Raw genomic sequence first — 23,765 nt, forward strand, 5'->3', positions numbered from 1 at the left:
AATTACTCATAGTAAATTATTATCTATCATTTCATGTTTCAGTGATTAAAAAAATTTCGGTCACGTGTTCATTTATAATTATTACAAGACGAGCGTACAAGTTCAAATGTGTTTATTTATTTGTGAAGGAAACAAATGAACAGAGGCCGTGCTTCACTTTACATGTTCAACATCACATGAAGCAGATTAATGAATGATCTTGCAGTTAAATCACAGGCGATAAAACATGTGAACTTTATGCTGAACAGGCAAATATGAACAAATCAAAAAATACTATTGTGACTTTGTACTATGTACAAATTCTGAATTGAACTTAACTCATGACACTGTGTATATGAAACAATCTTGTGTCATAAACGCATGAAGGCAGATAAATGCAGACTCTTGTCATTAGATTTTGTGTCTTTACCTTAGACAGACGTCATTTTGTTACTGTTTTACTTTTGTTATTGGGGATGATCTTGCGCTCCTCCATTACACTGGAGTGTTTAACTTCGACAGCGCTGTGCAGTAGTGATGGTCAACCCGGATCTTTTTAAGGATTCGGGTTATTCTGAGTCACTCACTAATATGATCCGGGTTGTGCGAGTCACTTGAGTCACTTCCAATTCCAATCGCTAAATCATACTAATGCCAACCAAGCAACTCAGATCACGCATGAGCTACGAGTCTACGACTCCTCTGCTCGCAAAAAACGGCTGGGGAACTCGTAAAAAACATGCATGTCCGTGGTAACATTATCAATAACATACTTGTAAAAGTTCGGTGTGTTTAGTTTAATTTCATAATGACAAATATATCAACACCACGTTTAGAAGATGTCAGGCTTTGTTGACTTGGATGTGAGAGGAACGTGTCCTGTTTCAGATTGACTTAAAAGATCCACGATAGGTTTCGGTTAATGCAGCCACACAGTCACTCATCCACGCAAGAACATGATCTTGTGATTGAGTCCCAGACAGAGACGCCCGCTCCTCCACGGGTCCTGTGAGTGAACCACTCGCGTCACTCTGAGTGACTCAGTCAACAAGAGGAGCTGTGTATGTCCGTCGGTGGCGGATCTTTCCAGCAGCACTGCTGCAGCAGTCCTCGGTTTTAAAATGTTTAAACATTTGCAGCTTCTACCCAAAACATTGTGCCAGTCAAATATTGCAACAGATTAGCCTACATGAGTCAGTGGGTTAATAACACGAGCAAGGCTCATTTTTCCTAGTCCAGGATTCAAGCTCTATGAGTTGAGTCACTCTCTGTGTGAATCCCCGAGCCGCCGACCAACTCATTGTCGCGCGCACGCATCCCTTTGTACTCGGACTCGGAGCTGCAGGAAATTACGATCCGGAATAGCAGCTTTTTGCTCACTCGGTACCCCCAGTTGACATTTGGAGATGTAAATTAACTTGTTGTTGCAAGTTATAGAACCTATGGCAGCTTATGTAGAGTTATTTGTTGTAATTCTGTTGTAAACATTTGAAGAGCTTTGTGTTTTATACAATTTCTCATTCTTAATGCAAAATCTTAGAGGACTCAACTGACTCGGGTTAATGGTCACTAGGACTCATGGTTCTCGAGTCATTTTAGGGATCGGGTTAAATGATCCGAGTTTCGAGTGACTCGCTCATCACTACTGTGCAGATACCATTCACCAAAAAAATCCATATCCTGATCTGATGCAGAAATGTTATACAGAAAGCACACAGCGAGAGTACAGGCACTACTAGTCCGTCCAAGCTCATATACTCTACACAGCCGAAGCCCAGACTCCGGCTTACTCCTCGGGCTTCTGTTCCTCCATCTGCCTCAGCTCTTTGCTGTATTGTGGCTCATAAAGGTGCAATGAACAGCGGATAAGAGCATCACGCTTGCGAAATCACCCTCTTCCATATCATAACGATTACCTTCCGCTATTATTGTTACATGAAGTCTGGCTCGCTCCACAACGTCTGTTTGCTTAGCTTAGCATAAAGATGGCGGCTGATTCTTTTTTCATCTGTGTTCGTATATTTTCGTAAGCCCCACTCACTGATCTGCAAAAGCTCTTTAGCTTGAGTGGGTCCCACCCAACTCCCACCTTGGAAAAATTAGGAATGAGTGTCTGTAGTCTTTCACCCTTGACAAAGATACAGCAGTTCCTTCTTTCAATGACGCAAAATGACGATTTTTACATTATTAAAAGAAGGAAGTGCAACACTGAAATCATTATTTTTCCCGTCTCAGTGGAAAACAAGGGAATGATGCATGACCATCTCTTCCTGTCTTGTCCTCGAACCTTAGGATAATGACATTCATGACACCACTGATCTGCTGACATCCCATCATCTTGATGACCAGCCGATGTCTGACCAGTGACCGCTTCTCTTTAAATTTAATATAAATTATTAAAACATTTAATTCCCATAAAATTTTTATAATATTTCCTCTATAGGATCAGCTTAGTTTGTCTCTCCCTCCTTTTTTCTACCTATAAGGGTTTTTCTCCTACACTCTTAGAATGGATGTTTTAAAAACAACACATTAGTGTTGATTCTGGGTACAGTATTATACCCTAAGGACCTATTGTGTACCAGTTAAATGTTAGGGGTACAAAACATTCAACTGTGCCTTCAAAGGTACGCAATAGTTCCTAAAGGTACAACCTTGTATTATGTTTTGTATACCTGTAAATGTATGAAACAGAACCTGTGGGTACCACCCCAGCGACAGTAAATCTGCAGTTCTGTACAGTTTTTTTCCTTACAGTGCAGTATTCCATTCTGAAGATTATCTTACACTTACAAACACATCCTCCTGTGCTCAGCCCACAGGACATCAATTCCTCTTAAAATCACAACACTGGTGCCTATGATATGCACTTTCAAAATAAAATAAAAAACTCAAAAGTAGGGGAGACCGGGGTTGGTTGTCATGAAATGAAAACTTAGGGTCTTGGCTTTAAATGTGTTTACTTTTTACTTTTAGAATGTATAGACCCCTTCACGGTTCACGTCACAGGCGGTTCCCACTGCGCATGTCGGGGTCAGAAAAGTAATTACAGCAGATTGAGTTGCGTGTTATTCGGTATCGTAAAAATGCCTACTTACGTCGTGGGCTCTGAAAATCGCGCCAGGTCTTCCGTTAAGTTTTCGCGATTCATGCAAAATCTCAAAAACAAAAAAATACAACATCTGCGGCTGCAAGCTATTAACGTGCAGACTGGAACAATGCAAATAACAAAGAGGCTTGTGATTGTAGTGCTCACTTCATTTGAGGTAAGTCATTATTTTTCAGCCCTGTTAGATTAAATTTTAAAGCCTCGATTGTATGAACAGTTTGACCCCATGCTGCGCACGCACCCGATAGTCATTCAATGTTTACAAACATTGAAGGGGTCTATTGTAACAGGAAGTAATTAACCATCAAAGACACTCAGTGATAAATTGGGATCTGAAAAGATAATGTGTAACTTTTTAGTTTTTTAAGCTAGAAACTGAGAATAAGTTTTAACATGAATACCACCTTTATGATAGTTGTCATCAATGCCCATTATGTTTAAACAATGGGATTAAAGTGGGTGATCAGTTACTTGAATTGTCTTCTGTGTTGACAAATAAAATGAAATAATTTTTAGTGTTCTTTATTTAATGCTTTATTTATTTTATTTTAACAGCAAACAAAAACAAACCAAACAGACCAACAGTCTTAAAAGGTCTACATGTCCAATACTCACATGTGACAACCAACCCCGCAAGCTATGAGACAACCATCCCCAACTGACTTCTTGACAGTGGCGGCTGGTGACTTCTTTTTCTGAGGGCGCACGATGCGAAGTTCGTCACAACATGTATGTAGCCCGTCATGTGTGTGGTACGTAATTTCAAAATATGTGTTCTGGGTTTTGAGAGATCGTATGTGCATCACGTGTCCTGCCAAAATAAGTGCCTGCTGCAGACGCGTCAAAGGGTTTATGATAAAAGAGACGCTCGCGTTTGCCAGATACTCGCATAATCTCATGCGTAATCAGAGTTTAATGTTAAGGGAGTGTCTTTTGGAACATGAGCGTCTCTTTTATCATAAACGGTTTTGATGCGTGTGCAGCAGGCACTTATTTTGACAAAACACGTGATGCACACATGATCTCTCAACACGCAGGACACATATTTTGGAAAAGGGAACCACACACATGATACTCCGAACACTTATTTTGAATTCACGCCCCTCGGATGAGGAGTCACGAGCCGCCACTGCTTCTTGACAAACATGCTAAGCTAGCTGCCACATGGCTTTAACTTGATAGCGTAAAGATGACTCAAAATAAAGCTACTAGTTTTGGCTTTTTAATGAGTGTTTTGTTTTTGAATTACTAATATCCTACAAGATATCAACACACAAACAGCACCAACATGAAAATTTACTCTGACCCATTGTCTCCTAACCTCAACGTTTTGTGTCTGCTCAGCAAAATTAAAAGTGCAAATGAGTAAGCTATTAAAGGCTAACAAATTGATATCAAAATTGTACCACAGCGCCATGTAGTATGTCTGGAATAAGCAGTGTGACAACCAGCCCCGGTCTCTCCTATGAGAAAAAAAATGAAGAATTACAAGTTCTTTATATGGTGGCCATCAAACTTCTAAATATTTCATGAAGGCTTTGAAATCTGCAGCCTTGAAAGACTTGCACAGCAGCAAATTCAAATGTCTCATGGTGGCCTTTATTTACCAGATAAAAGCCCTTTTGCAATTATAACTTTATTATGCTACATTCAGGCTTTTCTTTTACAATCTAATCTGACATCAAATAAATCACTACTAAACATTATATCAAACTAAAAACAGACAGATTGCATGATCATTTTGCTCTCATAATCAAAGCCATGAAACACTTCCTTTTCTTTATATTATTAATAATCAGCATGTCCCGTGATGCCATTTCATGTAAAGTGAGAAATCATTTGCACAGACCATTTACCGAACAAATGAAGCTCCAAATATCTTATGAATACATTATTTTACTTTTGTAGCGACACATCTATCATCAGTTGGAGACATGCAGGAAACAAATCCACCATAGCATGAGCCACATACTGTATTTCTGTAAAAAATATTTAATCAATATTTTTATGAAAGGTGCACCCACATTAACATAGAATATATTTAAATGGAGAATATATTTGTATATTTATATGTTTTTATCAGTGCACCACACAAGAAAGCATATAGCTAATGATTCTATTCGCAAGTGGATAATGTGATATTTTTACGAGTTTACTTCCCTACAGTCTTAAAAATAAAGGTGCTTCATGATGCCATAAGCACCTTTAACATCTAAAAAACCTTTCTGTTACCCAAAAGGCTCTTTAAGGTGAAAAGAGTTCTTTAGATTATAAAACTGTATAAAAGAAATGGTTCTAAAGAACCTTTGACGGTAACACTTTAGTATGGGGAACACTTATTGATTATTAATTATGACTTTTGCCATAGTAAACTCCCAATTTACTGCTAATTAATAGCTAATAAGGTAGTTGTTGTAGACGTTAGGTTTAGGTATTGGATTGGGTTAAGGGATGTAAAATATGGTCATGCAGAACAAGGCATTAAAGGGGCTGTCCGTAAGTTGAGAAATTTCTAACCGTTACTGACACCAGTGGCCGTTAAAGAAACTGCAGCCAGTCTCATGCTCGTTCTCGGTGGGCACACTCGTACGAGCATGACCACAACAACCAGAGTTGCCATAGCAACCACAGACAGCTCATTGAGATTCACCAGCATGTTTACAAATGTAAGAAAAGTTACAGTACTGTAAGGTTATTGTTTGACAGACCATATTTTAGCAAAATGTTGCAGTGCTACTTTATATTTTCAACAGAAGTCTACTTCTAAAAGTTTTGTAACACGACACTGTAAAACACACTCCCGACACTCACAATCTTAATGCACTCGTCCTCTGAATAAAGATAATTCATATAAGAAAGTAACTTTTGAAACGGTCCTTTGCTACATGCTATCGTTAGCATTACACCACAAAATAAATGCTATCGTTAGCATTACACCACAAAATAAATGCTATCGTTAGCATTACACCACAAAAACAATAACATAATATATTACAGATGCCCTGTAACTATGTCTTTCCTTTGCAGTAAAAAGGAAACCTGCTTAAGGTCTGTTTTCATACCCAGCGCTGACCGGAGCTCCCTCCAAGAATCAAATGCCAATCCCATGTTTAATCTTGTCTCTTCCCCGACGCCCGTTCACGCACTATTTTGGCCGCACTAGATAAGGATTTTTTTTTAACTTACGAGGAGTTTCCATAAGTGTCTGGATTGTGCTGGAAGTTGGTTGCTTCTTTCCGTCTACAGAGTCCATTTGAAACATGCTAGCGATTGCCGCTGTTTACTAATGACTGCCGTACGCGTCTATATGGAACGCCCAGGTAGACGAGCACGCGCATGACGTCACATTTTGAATTTCGCGCCAATTCGGACCCGACTCCTTCAAACAGAAAAGAGCCTACAGGCTGATAGAGACAACCGTGGAGGACACTCAAGGTGTCATTCTTTCTATTACATTATGGTTGCCTCATAAATATACAAATGAAAACTCTATCTTAAAGATTTTTTTAAGTAATAAGTTACATTCAGCCCCTTTAATATGTCCTTTATAAGCACTAATAAACCGCTAATATGTAAGCTAATAAGACACTAGTTAAAAGTGAGAATTGGTCCCTATACTAAAGTGTTACCACCTTTGACTAAATGGTTCATCTGGCATCGCTGTGAAGAACCTTTTTTGCAACTTTTTTTTAAAGAGTTTAATTAGATTGAATGGAGCACTAAAGTTAGCAACTGGTATGAATTAACGTGGAAAACACAAAGCTGACTTACTGTAACACACAGAACTTCGTAAAATCAGCCTTAGTGCTTCATGATATATCTGTATGATGTCTTTCTGGAAAAGTTGCAGTGGCCCATTTCTTCAATCTAACAGATGTGACCAATGAACCAAAGAGTAATGAAACTTGCTGCATGTAGTCTATTTAAATGAAGTTTTGCTCTTTCATAGACATAATGTTTTATTATATAACACACATTTATTATCCAAATGGGGACATACCAAAGAGTTTTGCTTTTATTTGCAGCAGTATATGACATTAGACAAACCCCGTAAACTTACTGTTTGCTTCAAAGTTTATTATCTTCAATATTTACTAATACAATTTTAAAATGGTAAGTGTTACAAACATTCTGTCTGTTACAATGAACCCCATCGTGTAACACTTACACTTCGGTAACCTTTAGTGAAATTGTATGAAAATGGTAGATTCTACTTTAAAGAACCAATCATGAGCCCCATTCATTTTCATAGTAGAATAAAAAATACTATTGAAGTGAATAGGGGTTATGATCGGTTCAGTTTCAAACATTCCTGAAAATATCTTCCTTTGTGTTAATGAGAACAAAGAAATCTGTACAGGTTTGTAACAACATGAGAGTCAGTAAATTATTTCATTTTTAGGTGAACTATTCCTATACGTGTTCATTTGTAGCACAGCTACACAACTTTTACTTCAGAAGACATTTCATGCCACAGGATTATGTAGTATATCATTGTATTATCTCAAAAGATCAAGACAAATCCTTATGATTTCTCCCCATAAAATACCTGAAATTTGAGAAAGAATTGTAATCATATGAAAGCAACTTCTGACAGGATTATTTTTGCACACCTGATGTCCTTCATCCTCACTGACAGCTGCAGAATGTCAAAGCACTTTCCAGAAGGCTTCACAGATTCGCAGAAGACTATTAAGAATCCAACTGTATTCACAACAACTTAAGCCACTGTGAGATTTTAGATAGTCATTTAGGATTGTTGCTTGCCACACTGTGCGATCAAGATCATAGTTCTGTCCTTGTCACATATATCTAGCATTCATTTTAATCATGACTTGTCTCGAGCATGAAAAGAAGACAGAACGAAGGAGACGAGTACATGGCATTTGTTTTCCAGCACATATGTCCACATGGTTTTTGGTTTGTTATTGTCGCACTAATTGCGTCATCGGGTTCTATGCTTCTATTGGTTTTTGATCTTCCAGTTGACGTAGGGAGATGTCACACAGCAGGATTGTGTCTCAAAATTTCTGACAATTCCAGAATTTTTTCGGAGGATAATTTTGAAAATGTCAAACTAGCGATCAAAGATGGCAGATTTTAGATTAGGATTTCAGGAATCTTTTAAGATTTTAAATGTGTCCCAGACAGCTAAATCGTGGCTGAAATCTTGAAATTCTTGAAAAAAAAGTTGCCAACTGATGTACATTGGTTTAGTCTCATCAGGTGTAGTCTCAGCCTCAGACATCATGGCCACAGATCATTGTCTGACCTTCTGATGCATAAGGCACAAAACTTGCAACACTTCATCATCTTATTGGTTGATTTTAACAGGATTTTCACAGGGACGTCAGCTTTTACATTTACAAACATGACGCTAAAAACAAACCTTGATTGGTTGCTCTACATGCAAATCAGATGACCCCTTGGGAGGTTCTTGGCCAATGAAAGCTTGAGTCCAGATCTTCTGCATTCAGTCTGAAGCTTTCATCTGGAGGGACTTGGCTATGCTTATTACTGAGCCTTTGATGTCAGAGTCCTAACACAGTGAGACAGGCCATGACTGGTAGAGACATATTCCTGCTGTCTTTACTGTATAGCAGTAAACTACTCAGTTATGCTGAATAAATGTATGAGAGCAGGTTCAAGCTGAATTTATGCACGTTTAAGTGTCTGATCCGATTGAATGACAGATGGGGAAATTACCACCACAGTTGATGATCAATATCTGTGTGTGACTGAATGTGGACTGCATTAAACTGCCCGACTCCATTGTACCTTTACTGCAAATGTAATGTGGGCTTATAAAGTCATCACATGCTGATGTTGTGTCATATTAAAATGGTAAAATCAGAAACCCAGATTTCTGGCCATATCAAAGTCCCTAAGGACAAAGTCCTGTCTACCTGAATGAAGTAGAACGCTTTTTTAAATATTGCTTGGTCACAATAAAACAACATATTTCAAATGGTTGCACACAGTGAATAATGAGCAGTATCGTAAAGCAAATTTAATGCATTAAAGGGATAGTTCCCCCAAAAATGAAATGCTATTTCCTTACTGTAGGCTACCATCAGGCCATCAGATGTCCATCCAATGTTGGTGACATTTTTTCCAGTAGAATTAAAAATATATATTACAGAAACCACAGTGCTCTGTGATTTATATAATGAAAGTAAATGTGTACGAAAGAAAAAGAGTTCAGAAAGCAGACATATCCAATACAAAAGTAATCCCCATGACCCTGCTGACATACAGTATTAACGTCTTGTAAAGCCAACTGATCGTTTTTCAAAATAAATTGAGCGTTATTTACAACAATATTAGGGTTTATTCAGAGCCTCGTCCAAGTATCACAAACAGGGTTTTCTTGTGGTGGTTGGTGGTGGTTGGCACTTTTTAGATATTCATAAACAGGAAGGATTTTAAGGAAGTTTCTTTCATTTTTACAATTGAATTCCAATACTGAAAACAAAGATGTGACTGTTTAATGCACATAAAACTACTACACCTGTCTGGATCTAGCACAGGTTTTTTCAGTGTGTCTATGTTTTTCCTTTATTGAAGATTGTTTAAAGGAGACACTTTCATGAAAATCTAACTTTTTTCATGGTTAAGTGCTATATGTCCCAGTGCTTCTATCAACCTAGAAAATATGAAAAATATGAAATTGAAAATTCGTTCCCCTGTGATGTCAGAAGGGGTTAATTCCACCCCTTAATCTGCACTATCCAACCACGACACTGCCATTTATTGCAGAGATCATTTGCATTTTAAAGGACACACCCAAAACTGCAAATTTTTGCTCACACCTACACATTTTCAGCTTGGCCAGTTTAACCCACAAATGAAGAAGAAACAGCAGCTCGTTGTGTATGTTTTGAGAAGACCAGCAGTGATGGATGTAAATTAACAGTGACTTACAGTATGTTGCAGTTTGAGTTGAATCCTCAACTTGGCCCATCTTTGTTCTCACCGATGCAAACGGAAAAACCAACAACCAACAAATCACAGCGCATCATTCCACGCATTGTAAACAAACAATTGCGGCGCGTTGAATACACAGAATCCTAGTTTTCCTCATCTTGTACTTCGTGATCAACAAACAAAAACAAAATAATACTTTTAATAGCATTGATAAACCTGTGGTGTTTTTTTGTGACGGGAAAGAAACGTAAGAGGCACTTGGGAGATGGAAAATGCCTTGTTCTCCCGACAGGATCCAGCTTCTGTCATGCTAACACATTGACCCCAAGGGATCTTATGAAAAAAAACTTTCCATTATTTTACGTGAAGCCAACGAAAATCGAGCAGGACCTAAACATTTTACAGCTGATCGCTGTGAAAAAATCTTAGCGACGACGTCCCAAGGATGACAGCAGCAATGACAGTGTTCTTAATATGACAAAGGAAGTGAATTGATTAATGCCATTAATGTTTATATTTTAATTTAGTGTATACCACAAGTCAACTAAATGAATATTAAAGATGAATGCACATTTATATATTGATTCAATAGATTTATAGCATTTTGAAAAAAAACTTTCATGGATTTATTGCATTTTGTGGAGAAAAAAAATTTGTTTTTATAATAAATCTTGGAAAATTTAATTATGGATTTGAAATTTTTATGTTTTTATAACCTAAAGATGCTATGTGGAAGTTTGTAACAGAAAATAGTAGTTTTCATCTTGTAAATTTCTTGGTATAGAAAACACAAACAAAATGGATTTATTGCGTTTGAGAACCAAACTCTTAATTTATTATAACATATTTTATAACAAAATTTTTATGGTTGATGGAACCACTTCGAACACAATTATAGCACTTAAACATGGTAAAAGTATACTCATTTTTTTATACTTTTTATACCTTTAAAAATATGATATGTCCCCTTTAACACTTTCATTATGTCATGAATGAGTCACGTTGTGATGTCATTAAAATTACAGTTTTGGGAAGCATCTGCATTTCTTCTTTTAAAGTTTCTTGGTGCAGTCTTTCACACATGTTGCATAGGTGGATCTAATACATTTATTTCAGTGTGCAATTGCTGCTTCCTTGATCAGATGTTTACCACAGCCTGTTTGATGTAGATAAAACTGTGCAGAATCCTTTAACACGTAACTAAAATAAAGAGTTACTAACATATGGTGTCCACAAACATACTGTAGCATCTATCAGTGAACCCACTTTTATTTGAGAGTTTTTAGTTCTTGAGCTCTTGAGAAAAATGTCAGGGCACAGAAGAAAAATACAGCAGTCAAGCTTTGGTTCTGCTTTCATCTTGTGTCACTATCTTAGCTGGGTGACGGTGGAGCTCTTGCTGTTGACCTCAGGCCAACATTACGCCAGTGAACAGAATTCAGCACAGCGTGAAGAGATTAAGGTGTTTTCCTGTTATCAGCAGCACAAGGTGAATGTTAAATTCATGAGGCAGGTAAAAAATAAGCTGAAAGCCATAAAAATTCAAACAAAGATGTTGGCTATGATGGCTATATACTGTTTTATACATGGTTAGCATGGAAATAACAAATGTTGGTTTGGTGTATATTTTATTCCTGCCTTCTTTTGTTTTAATCTATGCATTTAAATGAAGTGGCAATGTATCTGATAGTTAGAATATGGCAGAAAACATTTGAGGTCAGCAAATATATGATCATATTCCGAAACCTGCTGAAACGTTTTGAGCATATTGAGTTTGATAGTCTGTGTTTGTTTACTTTGTTTCCAGCTGGGGTTGTCTTTGACAATATCATTTCCTTATTCCTTAATATAATGTTATACTGTCTGGTTAAGTGTCTATAGGTGTTTTGGTTTTGGGTTATAACCCTGAAAGTTTTAAAAGACTATATAAAATATAGGACATTTGTGGCTTTCAGTCCATGACCAGTTGATTTAAAACCATTTCCCCACATCGTTCACTTTATTACGGTAGGTACATCTGTTCAATTGCTTGTTAACACAAGTATCGCCACAACCAATCAAAAGGCAGCAATTCAGTGCATTAAGTCATGTTGCCATGGTCAAGAGGATCTGATGAAGTTCAAACCAAGCATCAGAATGGGGAAGAGAGGGTATTCAAGTGACTTTGTTTTTGAAGCCAGATGGGCTAGTGTAAGTTTTTTTTTATAACTGCACATCTACTGGGTTTGTCACGCATAATTTGGGTTTAATGATCTGAAAAAAATATCCAGTCACAGTTCTGTAATTAAAATGCTTTGTTGAGGTCAGGAATAGTTGGAGACAGATAGAAAGGCACTAGTGACTCACAGGAACTGGAAAACATTTGGCTTCACTGCAATCCTTTTGAAAAATAACAATTACAGAACCTGTATCCTTAAGGTGTAATAATGTCTCTCCAAATCCTATTCTCTCCTCATCTGTTAAACCAATGAGCCCCAGTGGGCAGGCAAAGAGGCAATTAGGTGAAAGGTCTAACAAAATGTTTTCATCTATCTGATAGTAGATACGAAATTGCAAATGAACCTTTGGTGAGCTGTGTTTCAATAAAGGCTGTTATTGGATTATTTAGTAAGATTAAAGTTTGAAGTTCAACGACCTCTTATAAAATGATCAAGTAATTTTTATTCCCCAGTTTAGGACCCTTAACCCTTTCTACAAATCACATTCTTAAGCTTCCTTTTATCCTCAGTAGCTAGATTGCTGCTGTAATGTGTCAGATGAGAACTGCCCTCTTGGCTGTACCCGTAGCCAGCTATGAGGCCACCGATTTGGACAGTTTACTGTAAAGCATAAAATGTTGGAGACTGTGAGCCGCGGGTGCAGCATTTGCAATATTGACAGATCCCATTGTGAAAAATTATATTTAGACGTAGTGTTTGATGTTTTAGCAATTAAAGGCGCAAAAGATGATGTTTTTCACCGACTGAGAATCCAAAAACGGTTACTGAGTTTTTTAAATGAGCGCATGCATAAGAACAGCCTCCCCCCACAGCTCATTTCTAGGGAACGCCTTCCAAAACTCGTGCATGAATATTTGAACATGAGTGTTTGTTTACCACCGGCATATGCTGTGTCGCGTCAGTGGATTCATTATGTGAAATTATATGGTAATAAACACATAAGACGTTAAAACGTTAGATCAGTCGACACTACTTCCATTTCAACTAGCAGGTAGCAGACTGGTCACTGCCTTACAACTACAGTACAAGAACAACATCAATATAACCGAATAACAGTACAACAATAATTATACCACAAAGAAAGAATAATCACTGTTACCTGTCGGGAAGAATTTTGCGAACTGCGCGTCTGTCTTGACACCTCTGTTCCTTCATTGCTCTCCAGCGTTGAAATGTTTCTCCAATAACGACTCTGTTTACTTTACGTTCTTCTGGCAATTTTCTCCTATTCCCAGCGGCTTAAAAAAGTCTTTCTTTTGCGTCCTCCTTCGGGTTTTTTCTCTTCCATGGTGCAAATTCGAGGAGAAAAGCAGGATCGACAATGAAAACAAACCTAAACTTAAGACGGAGTTTCATACGCTATGCGCATGCGTCACTTGTGTAAAGTTACTGGAGAAAGCACGTCTCTCACAAGGATCGTAATGGCAGTGATTGACAAGCCAGAGGGTCAATCGCTGATGGGTAACCGCATGAGCAATTGGTTGATGTTTTTAAGGCCCTATCTTGTGCACAGATGATGTATATTAATATTATTACTTTCAGTGCACCTAATAAATAGTCTTTTATCATTTAGTAAAGACAGTTTCAAGTAATATTGCAAAAATTTATAAAACAAACATCCTCCTATGCACCTTTAATGTGACACTTTTGGAAATGTATAAAAGGAGAATGTGCAGATTACTGTTAGTGATGTATCTGATGTATTTCTGAAAGACAAGGTCTGAAGTTATTTTTTTCTTTATGGCCTAAACAGTGAAAAACATGAAACAACATTCAACGTGGGCAGGTTATTGGTGGCATAATACTACATTCGGTAAGACACATGCAAAAATCCTTATAATTATGTAATGTAAGAAACACTTACACACATACATTCTTTAAGCACCGCACCACCACTGTGAATTGGCGCATTACCATTATGGTGGTAAAATGCTGCCACCATCACAGTCCTACACAAGTCAAAATTTTAATTGACTTGTATTTTTTTTTACAGTGGATCATTTGTTAAAACTGCTGCTGTCCTTCTGAAATTTGCCACTGACTCTGATGTATTGGTGTCTGTTGGTCAGACAATACATATTCCCTTTGGTAAATATATCTAACTGGCAATTCTGTCTGAACAAAATCGACAAACAAACGTTCTATTCTTTACTTACTTACAGCTCTATTTAATCTTTCTTTCTCTAAATATCTTCTGTTCCTTCTTTTATAGTACCTCTACTCTCTCTGCTGCTCCTGTGTGACAGCAAATGTGTGTTTTCGCCCCTAATTGGTTAAGAGACTGGAGAGAAATTGGCTCAGTCCCTGTTCGCTCTCAGTGGAGGGTGTCTGGAACGCTCTCACCAGAGTAAATTGTGTATGGAGAGAGAGAGAGAGAGAGAGGGAGAGAGAGAGGGAAAGAGAGAGAGAGGGAGAGAGTAATTGGGCTGTTAGGGTTGGAACATTTTATAATAGCTCACAAACATCAGATTCAGGCTGTGTACAAACATCACTGGATAAACGTTTCTTTTCAATCACTCTTAGATGTCACAATGAATTATTACAGCCACCTCTCAGGAGCACCTTGCGTGAAATTTATTTTCAATAGCTGGACTGGTCTACAAAAAATATTACATGTCTAAAAATTGGGGCCTTTATGTTTATTTTGTCTTTGCTAGACTGTAAAATAATGTCTGGTTAAATTATTCCTTTTAATAGAAATTATAATCTCCCAGAGTCAGTGTCCAATAAACTGCATAAATGTATTACAAACAACTCTTGTTGCATACCTTCCAAACTAAAGCCATACCTTTGCATCCCTCATTTTGTATTTTAGTTCTTGATTTAGTTGTTGTTGATGATTTTACATTTCCTTTGGTGTGTAAGTGTGTATTAGTACATGTTAACGATATGCAAAGGTACAAATCCCAAAGTAAACAATGACACAAGTTATTGTTTCCAACATAAATCTCTTTTCTTGGACTACAACAAACACACGGATTGTAGGCAACAGTTTACTTCCTGGGCTTGTTGACGTGGACACAATGATCATTATCATAATTCTGTGCATAGTAGTGCTTGTTGTTTCTACGATCACAAATGCATACATGAAGTGAAATGAGTATTTGCCAATGTATGGTAAGCCATACTTGGGGTGTGACCTCTGCATTTAACCCATCCAGTGAATAGTGAACACACAAACACCCGGAGCAGTGGGCAGCTATCCCTGCAGCCCCCGGGAGCAATTTGGGTTAAGGTGCCTTGCTCAGCTGGCAACAGCACTTTTCAGATCGATAAGCTTTGAAACAAATAAGAGCGTTTGAGGAAAGCAGTGATATGTTATTTATTTATTATTTAAGGATAACCCCTCTTTTTTAAGGGGGTCTAGAAACAAAATGACAGAGTTCACTCAACATTACATAAATACATACATTAACATACCTTAACATTGCTAACATACACTTCTTGCTCAACCCCCCTCCCCTGGTTGTTCACACTTGTTTACTATAATAACCTTTGAGTAAAGTAAGTAATAGATCTAATATAGGGATGCATGGGGCAAAAACTAACGCAGGGTTCCCTTACGAAAAAGAAGTATACTTCAAGTTTATGTTCTAGTAGTATACTTGTAAGTGTACTGCTTGAATACCGCTTGGGACTAAATTGGCCCACTTTTAGTATATAAAAGTATACCTCTAAGTGTACTATAAGTGTAAGAGTAGTCAACTTTAAGTGTACAACTAGTGCACAATTATTTCTTCATTTGTACTGCAAGTGAACTCATGAGTATACTAGTAGGTTACTAATTTTGTGCTGCAGGTATACTTCCAAGTGTTCTTTTAATATACTTTTAGTTAACTAGTAGTTTACTAGTCATATACTGAAAGTGTACATGCAAGTGTTCTGTTAGTGTACTCTTATTAAACTAGTAGGTTACTTATTGTGTGCTGCAGGTATTCTTCCAAGTGTTCTTTTAATATACTTTTAGTTAACTAGTAGTTTACTAGTCATATACTGAAAGTGTACATGCAAGTGTTCTGTTAGTGTACTCTTAGTAAACTAGTAGGTTACTTTTTGTATACTGCTTGGGTAACAAAGCACTTTGACTCTGATGATCCATCTGCAGGTTTTTATTAAACACACTCATATTCCAACAGGCAAGGTCAAACAACAGCAAACACAGCAATGTAGGGCAGGCAAATCTCGTAGTCATGAAACAGGCAAAAGGGTCAGGGCAGGCAACAAACATACTCATAAATCGAGTGAAACAGATAAAGATCAATAAATAAAGATAGATATGCAGGCAGGCAAACCGCTCAGCAATGACATCCGGTACAAATCAAGACTTTGCACTGACTGAATGTTTCCAGAGAGTTTATATAGGTTGTCCAATGAGTTTCAGGTGGCAGAGTAATCAGTCCAGGTATTCGGGATTATGGGAAATGGAGTCCAGAACGAAAGTTAATATTCAGGGGATTCAGCCATATATATATAATGGTATATATATATCATTATATACAACCTCAAATCAGAAAAAGTTGGGACACTGTAGAAATTGTGAGTAAAAAAGGAATAGAATAATTTACAAATCTCATAAACTTATATTTTATTCACAATAGAATATAGATAACATATCAAATGAAATGTCATGCCAAATATTGGCTAAATTTTGATTTTATGAAAGCTACACATTCCAAAAAAGTTGGGACAGGTAGCAAAAAGAGGCCGGAAAAGTTAAATGTACATATAAGGAACAGCTGAAGGAGGACCAATGTTTAGGAATAGGAATGTTGCCCCATTCTTGTCTAATACAGGCTTCTAGTTGCTCCACTCTCTTAGGTCTTCTTTGTCACATCTTCCTCTTTATGATGCACCAAATGTTTTCTATGGGTGAAAGATTTGGACTGCAGGCTGGCCATTTCAGTACCCGGATCCTTCTTCTCACAGCCATGATGTTGTAATTGATGCAGTATGTGGTCTGGCATTGATATGTTGGAAAATGCAAGGTCTTCCCCGAAAGAGACAACGTCTGAATGGGAGCATATGTGGTTAAAGAACTTGGATAAACCTTTCAGCATTGATGGTGCCTTTCCAGATGTGTAAGATGCCCATACCACACACACTCATGCAATTCCATACCATCAGAGATGCAGGCTTCTGAACTGAGCGCTAATAACAACTTGGGTTGTCCTTGTCCTCTTTAGTCCGGATGAAGTGGCCTCCCAGTTTTCCAAAAAGAATTTCAAATTTTGATTCGTTGGACAACTGAACAGTTTTCCACTTTGCCAAAGTCCATTTTAAATGAGCCTTGCCCAGGGAAAACGCCTGTGCTTCTGGATCATGTATAGATATGGCTTCTTTTTTGACCTATAGAGTTTTAGCCGGCAACGGCGAATGACACGGTGGTTGTGTTCACTGACAATGTTTTCTGAAAGTATTCCTGAGCCTATGTTGTGATTTCCATTACAGTAGCATTCCTGTATGTGATGCAGTGCCGTCTAAGAGCTGAAGATCACAGGCATCCAGTATGGTTTTCCAGCCTTGCCCCTATACGCACAGAGATTGTTCCAGATTCTCTAAACCTTTTAATGATACTATGCACTGTAGATGATGATAACTTCAATCTCTTTGCAATTTTTCTCTGAGAAACTCAGAAAATTTTTTTTTCGCTGCAGCATTGTGAGAATTGGTGATTCTCTGCCCAATCTTGACTTCTGAGAGACACTGCCAGACTTTTTATACCCAATCATGTTGCCAATTAAGTTGCAAATTGGTCCTTTAGTTGTTCCTTATATGTACATTTAACTTTAATACTCTTGTTGCTACCTGTCCCAACTTTTTTGGAATGTGTAGCTCTCGTGAATTCCAAAATGAGCCAATATTTGACATTTCAAAATGTCTCACTTTCTAAATTTGATATGTTATCTATATTCTATTGTGAATAAAATATAAGTTTATGAGATTTGTAAATTATTGCATTCCTTTTTAGTCACAATTTCTACAGTGTCCCACTGATACATTCATTTTTTCCTCTTAATTTCTACAGTGTCCCACTGTAGAAGTATCTATCTATCTATCTATCTATCTATCTATCTATATAGATAGATAGATAGATAGATAGATAGATAGATAGATAGATAGATAGATAGATAGATAGATAGATAGATAGAAAAAAAGTATTATTTTTGTTTGATTAGCTCACTGATAGCATAGGAAAGATTTAGCTTCAAATTGAAAGTACAATTAAAAGGTATATGTCAAGTATAAAAATTAATACACAGGAACATTGTATTGTACTTTAAGTGTAATATATATATATATATATATATATATATATATGATGTTAAGTTCACTTAAAGTAAAGTTTGACAGGAACACTGGGATTGGGTGGCAAGCCGTCTGCTCCTCCTTTGTTTGCTCAGTTTACTACTGTTTTTGTTTTCACCCTGCCTTGCGCTATTGACTTATGATCGTCAATCCCTGTTGGACTTTCGCTCTACACTTGTAGAAGCTTGCAAAACCGAGCCTGTTCACTTCATTTTCGAGCCGTGTTGATCACTGCCACCGGAGCTACTTAACTGTACCTGCCGCTGGCATTTCGGATCCCAGCGAAGAAAACGGAAGAGTAGACGTGGCAGACAAACAGGACTAGCCATCGAAGCTCTACGCGAGGGCATGCGGCATTTCCTTGACCTGCAAGGCGGCTTACCGATCTGTGAACGCCAGGTCCTCGTTGGTTTCAAATCCCCGTTGGCTTCGCCCTATTCTCCCCGGCTATCTACCTGATCACCATCACGCATCTTCCTCTGTTGGTGTCGGCGTACGTCAAACTGGTGTAAACCTGGAAAATCTCCGCCCTGTGCAAAGGGTTCCCGCTTCTGTTTTTAATACGATTTCTCCACCTAAGATAGCTTTGATAAACGCTCGCTCTCTGGCAAATAAGACCTTTTTGCTGAACGATTTTTTTTCTCACTAATCATTTGGATGTATTATTTATCACGGAATCTTGGACAGAGGTAGAAGCTCTTACTCTATTTTCTGAATTGGTTCCAAACAATTGCTTTTTTTTAACTCTCCCCCACTACAAGGAAGGGGTGGCGGTTTAGTAACTATACTAAAAAAGACACTGCTCTCCCGCTGTCAGAAAGTTGCTGTAAGAGCCTTTCACAGCTTTAAAGCACAGTTACTTCGCTTTGAATGGAATGGCCCTATTACGATAGCGGTGATATACCGCCCTCCACATATGGTTCATAAGTTTATTCTCGAACTTACAGAGTTAACAGGGTACATCACAACAATCTGTGACCGCTTTATTCTACTAGGAGATTTTAACGTTCATGTTTGCTGCCCACTAAACTCCCTGTCAAGGGAGTTTTTAACTTTAATAGACTCTTTTAACCTCCAACAATGGGTAAATGAGCCCACCCACTTACAGGGGCACACGTTGGACTAGTTCTTACGTATGGGCTATCGATCTCTGAGCTATCCATTTCTGACACTTTGATCTCCAAACCACAAGCCAATAATTTTCTCTCTCTCTCTTTAAAATATAACGTTACCACGCGAAGGTGTCAAACTTTCACATGTCTACTCTTCTCATTTCCATTTGGATTTTAATGTTATTTTTAATTATATGACTGCACAGTGGCCTTTGGACAAGTTTGACTCTGCCCTAAATGCTGACTAACAGTTTTAACTGTTAAATAACTCTTGGATCACGACTCTAAATGCGACAGCGCCCTTTAAAGTTTTTAAACCAAAACAAAAATCTGAGAAGTGGTGAACTACTGAAACGAGTGCCCTAAGGCAAGCGTGCAGGAAGCTAGAATGGAAATGGAAAAAGGACAAACTGTAATCTTCATTTGAGTTGTTTAAATCGTCATTATTGGCATACCAGGCAGCTGCAAAATCTGCTAAAGCGTTGTTAAGACCCTGAGATTTGTTTATGTAAGTGGATGTAGATGTGTGTTTGTGTGTGTGTCTCTCTCTGTCTGTTTGTTGGTGTGTCATGTTTCTATTGCAGATGGGCGTTCCCACACTAACCAGTGGAAAATCCTGATTGGTCCTCACCAGCTTCCTACTTGAATATAAGGACCACCCCAAACACTTGGAAAAGGCCTTTTGTGCCTCGCTAATCGGTCACCTTAAACCGCTTGCCTTGACTGTTCTCCCATCGTTGCTATTCGCTCGTCGTTGTTCAATAGTGTGTTTTTTAATCAGAGAGATTGTGAGAGTTTTGGCTACATCTAATACCCTTTTTAGCAAATCATATGTGAGATCAAGATTCATGAGTGATTGTTGTCTTTTATTAACTTATATGTGTATTCTTATAAATACCGATTGTCACAAGGGATGTAGGGGGTTGGACGCCAATTTATTTATATATTATTTCACTTTGTTTTTGGTTAAGGGAGGTAGGTAAGTTAAATTGTATTTTGTTTTCTTTTCTTTTTGTAAGATAATTTAGTTTGTAAAAAAAGAATGTTTGTTTGTTATTTTGGCCTGGTCTGCCCCTGACGACAAACCCTTCATTTTAATAAAATAAAGTTTCTTGTATTTTTCAATATCTCTCTGGTTTTAAGACTTATTTCCTTCTTTCTGTTACGGTTGACCCCTAGCGGTCGTAACAGAAATTGGGGGCTCCTCGTAAAGGTTTTCTCTCAAACCGATTGGATCATTATCGTCGGGTGTTATGAAATTTGTTTTGTACGTTGTTGTTTGGCTAGTGGTTTTCATTTTAAGGGGGGAGGGATTCAATATGTCTTTGAAATTTGACTTAGAAAAATTTGCAGTTCAGCCAACGTGTGAACAATTGGATATCTGTCGCAAAGATGATCTGTTTTCAGTTGCGGATTTATATCAAATTACAGTTCCTCGGGGGGCAGTGAAACGGGAGCTTAAGGAGGTGATTTGTAAACATTTGGTGGAACAAGGAGTTTTTCTAGAGGAGTACGAGTCGGCGGGTGTTGCATCTCAGTTGCCGGTTTCCGCAGGTGAGGGAGAGCAACCCAAACCTGAGGAGCTAGCCAGCATAGATCCCGTCGATTTACCGTCTCCGCAAAATCCTTTACTGGCGATCAAACTGAAAGAGCTAGAGTTGGAGTTGAGCAAGCAACAATATCAGAGCCAACTGCTACATTTACGCCAGGTTGAACTTGAGACCGAGAGAGCAATCAAGCTCAAGGAGCTGGAGCTCGAGTGGAAAGCTAAATCACCTGTTCACCCCGTGGCTGTTGACGCGCCTGGTGCGGGCGTGCCTGTGTCATCACCCATCACTGTTTCCACTCCAAGCACTGTACCTCGAGGAAACCCACAAGTAAGTCAATCTGAATTCGATATCAGTCGTCAAATTGCACTCGTACCGCTATTCCGAGAAAGTGAAGTTGACACTTATTTTACTGTGTTTGAGCGAATCGCCGCCACGTTAAAATGGCCGCAGAATGTTTGGCCACTGTTGTTACAGTGTAAGCTCGTCGGTAAAGCTCAAGAAGTCTGTTCGGCGTTAACACTTGAACAGAGCCTGGATTATGATGCGATGAAGAGTGCTGTTTTACGCGCTTATGAGTTGGTTCCGGAAGCGTACCGGCAAAGATTTCGTAGTCATGTGAAAACCTCTAGCCAAACGTTTGTGGAGTTCGCAAGAGACAAGGCAAATTTATTTGATAAATGGTGTACCGCTAATAAAGTGATTACGTTTGAGCAGCTTAAGGAACTAATATTGTTGGAGGAGTTTAAGAATTGTTTACCAGAGAAAATCGTGGTTTATTTAAATGAGCAGAAGGTCTCCTCTCTTTCTGAAGCTGCAGTTTTTTCCGATGAGTTTGTGCTTACACACCGAGTAGTGTTTTCACCCGCAAAGCGCACGTTCCATGATCGAGTTCGCAGTTCTAAGGATACCACAGTGGTACCCAAGAACGTTGCAGATGGTAGTGAAAATCGGGAGTGTTTTTACTGTCACGAGGTAGGGCACCTCATTGCTGTCTGTCCAGTTTTGAAGCGTAAGGTTAACAAGAAGGCGAGCACTTCTAAAAGCGTTGCATTAATTGGACGACCTGTATGTTTTTCTGAACCTGAACCGCGACTTCTGAATATAAGCTCTGAATCTGCTTTTGAGCCGTTTATTTTTGATTGTGTCGTGTCGCTTAATGGTGTAGACTCGGAAACAAAAAGCATTCGTATGCTCCGTGATACTGGCGCAGCGCAGTCTTTTATTTTAGAGGATGTGTTGCCGTTTTCGGAACAGTCAAATTGTGGTTTCAGTGTGTTAGTGCAGGGTATTGATCTCACAGTAGTTAAGGTACCTTTGCACAATGTTTGTTTGCGCTCTGGAATTGTTACAGGGAAGGTTAAATTGGCAGTTCGATCTGAGCTACCTGTTAAAGGGGTATCGCTCATCTTAGGAAATGATTTGGCGGGGGACAAAGTTTTCTGTTTACCTGAAGTGATAGATGTTCCTGAAGTGCATGAGGAAGATGCATTACAACACGAGTTTCCTGAGGTATTTGGTACCTGTGTAGTGACTCGAGCTCAAGCTCATAAACTTAAAGATTCTATAGATCTATCAAAAACCTTTTTGTGTACTGATGATTCGGCCAACACTGAGGAGAAAGTTGATTCATTTGAGGTGAAAACGTGTATCCTTCCTGATGTTAATTTGCCATTTGAAAAAAACACATTAATTGAAGCACAAAAGGCTGATCAAACTCTGTGTCACTGTGTGGCAGCTGCTGTCGAACCAGTTGTTAGGCCAGAACATCCTGTCGCTTATTTTTTTGAAGATGGTGTTCTGATGCGTAGGTGGGCTCCAAATCATGTGACGGATGACTGGGGTACTGTTTTTCAGGTGGTCGTTCCAAAACCCTTTCAAGAACAAGTTTTGAGTGTGGCACATGACCATGAACTCTCTGGCCATGTAGGTGTTCGAAAAACTTATGATAGCTTGTTGAAACATTTTTTTTGGCCTTCAATGAAGTCTGATGTTTCTAAATTCTGTAAATCTTGTCATGCTTGTCAGTTATCTGGCAAACCCAATCAAGTCATTCCTCCAGCCCCATTAAAACCAATACCTGTCCTTGGTGAACCTTTTGAACGTATTTTGATTGATTGTGTGGGGCCTTTACCCAAAACTAAATCTGGAAATTCTTATTTGTTAACGTTGATGTGTGCTTCGACTAGGTATCCTGAAGCAATACCACTTCGTTCCCTTAAAGCTCATGCAATTGTCAAGGCAATAATTAAATTCTGCACTACTTTTGGGGTACCGAGATACATTCAGTCGGATCAGGGAACTAATTTCATGTCCAAAGTGTTTGCTAAGGTAATTAAAAAACTAAACATCAAACATCAGGTATCTAGCGCATATCATCCACAGTCACAAGGCGCCATCGAACGGTTTCATCAAACTCTCAAGTCCATGCTTCGAACTTTTTGTGTTGAACAACAGAAAGAATGGGATGAAGAGATCCCACTCTTGTTGTTTGCGATTCGTACAACAACTCAAGCTTCCCTTGGTTTTAGTCCTTCTGAATTGATCTTTGGCCACACTGTGCGGG

This window comes from Paramisgurnus dabryanus, chromosome 3, assembly GCF_030506205.2.
Source record: "Paramisgurnus dabryanus chromosome 3, PD_genome_1.1, whole genome shotgun sequence".
Lineage (NCBI taxonomy): Eukaryota > Metazoa > Chordata > Actinopteri > Cypriniformes > Cobitidae > Paramisgurnus > Paramisgurnus dabryanus.